This window comes from Oncorhynchus tshawytscha, linkage group LG09 (assembly GCF_018296145.1).
Source record: "Oncorhynchus tshawytscha isolate Ot180627B linkage group LG09, Otsh_v2.0, whole genome shotgun sequence".
Taxonomy (NCBI): Eukaryota; Metazoa; Chordata; class Actinopteri; order Salmoniformes; family Salmonidae; genus Oncorhynchus; species Oncorhynchus tshawytscha.
In genome coordinates this window covers 67,338,762-67,340,714 of record NC_056437.1, presented here as the reverse complement: position 1 = coordinate 67,340,714, position 1,953 = coordinate 67,338,762, and positions in this window count along the sequence as shown.

Genomic DNA, 1,953 nt, shown 5'->3' with positions numbered 1-1,953 from the left:
TAGGACAGCCAATAGCTACTTTTATAAGAACCACATACCAGATTTTTTAAAACAGTGTCATTAGCAATTGAGTATTTCTTGTGGCTACCTAGCTCAAATTCTAGAAGTCGGATTAAAAGCGAGACTATAGCGTCCATAAAGTGACCATTGAATTTAAACAATGTCGGATAGGTTAAGTTTGTAGGTGCAACAGTTTTTATGAAATGTATAATTTATCACGTGCACATTTCCGTCAATAAGAAAACAATGATGTGCTAACTTTTTGTAACATTTCTGATCAATGCTAACATATTTTTAGCTGAATCTCAGAGTGCTCAGCAACTTGCCAACACAAACAGGTCGCCGCCTCTACCAGCCAGCCATGTTAAGAAGTGGTTGCGGACAAACCTAAGCTACTATAGATAACTATATGTTGGTATTCAAGATGAGGTTAATCAATAAATGCACACAGATAATTGTCCAACATGAAAAATGGTTGGTTGTTATTAGTGAGCTGAATGTGGTTTTGTTTTGATTAGCTAATGTTAGTTAGCTAGCTAGCCAGCAGCAGTAACATTAGATAACTAGCTAACATAACGTTATACCACAGCATAAAAGTTACCTGTCAGATGAGAACTAATGTTGGCTAGCTAGCTAACCAACAAGCGAGGAAAGCTACCTACCTATATTTTTCCTGGGAAGGTGTTTTATAAGGCTGAAGTCATCTGTGTAAACAAACAGATAAGCTAGCTAATGTCCTCGCCTGCTATAGTCAGTTAGCTAACTATCAAAAACTCAATGTTGAAATTAACTTAGCTAACTATATCCCACAAAGCATAGCTAGCTAAGTAAAGTTCATAGTCAACACCAAACTTTGGAAAACTGCCCCACAGCTAATTTATAATACATTGTGCAATGGGCATTGCTCATCTAACGTTAGCTACTCCATAAAGTAAAATTGGCTTGCTTGCTAACGTTACATGTACATCCAGATTTCAACTTATAACATAACACCTGCTAGCTAGCTTGCTCATTTAACATTAGCTAACGTTACAGACCTTACCCTATGCATTGATTCAGTACGCGCCCTCCTCTCAATGCAATTGTCTTCCTGTCATTATAATCCAAATTTGCACTGACTGATCAATAGTGTCAAATTACTTTTCAGTGTGTTCCCAAAATCTGAATTTGCCACACGTGCACCCAGTTAAAACTTGCTAGTGCAACCGAATCTGAGCGCAGTTTAAAGAAAATGCTATACTTGTAAACCTGGTTCGAGCTAACTCTATATATGACCTAACTGAAATGATACTGTTTTCAACACATCAACTGTCTAAGACAATTTATTTTTGAGCAAGCAAGATAAATACACGTTCAATCAGTACTGAGTGAATGAACAACAAAGACATTGTGCAACAAAAGCTTCCAGGCGCATGTCCACAATCCGCTACTCTGCCATACAAGCACTGTTTCACTGGGCAGTGCTTTAGGGGTGGCGTGAATCTCATGGATGAGGGCAACGACCTCTTTCTTCCTTGAGACTCTGAGAGCTGGTCTCTCCTCTGTTCTTGCGAGACGGATGCAGTAGTACATACCAGCCCACTCACTGCCTCTTGCCTGCCACTCCACGAAACCAAAGGCTCTTTTAAGAGCCAATTAAAACTATACACTAAAGAGAATGGTCAAACTGTGTCCTCAGTTCCAAAGACGGTGACGCTAACCATTGCACTACAGACCTTGTTATAAGCACATCAACTTGACACTATTTATATGGACTGTCTGGCCTATTTAACTGGACATGCTGATGATGACAGGAGTTATCAACATTGTTCTTAATGATCACAGCGTTATGCAGGCTTTTCTGATCAAGCAGTGCTACAACACCTGATTCTACTATTCAGCTCTTCACCGAGACCAATAATAGTAGAATCAGGTGTGGTAGAACTGGGCTTGAACAAAAAAGCCTGCATAAAC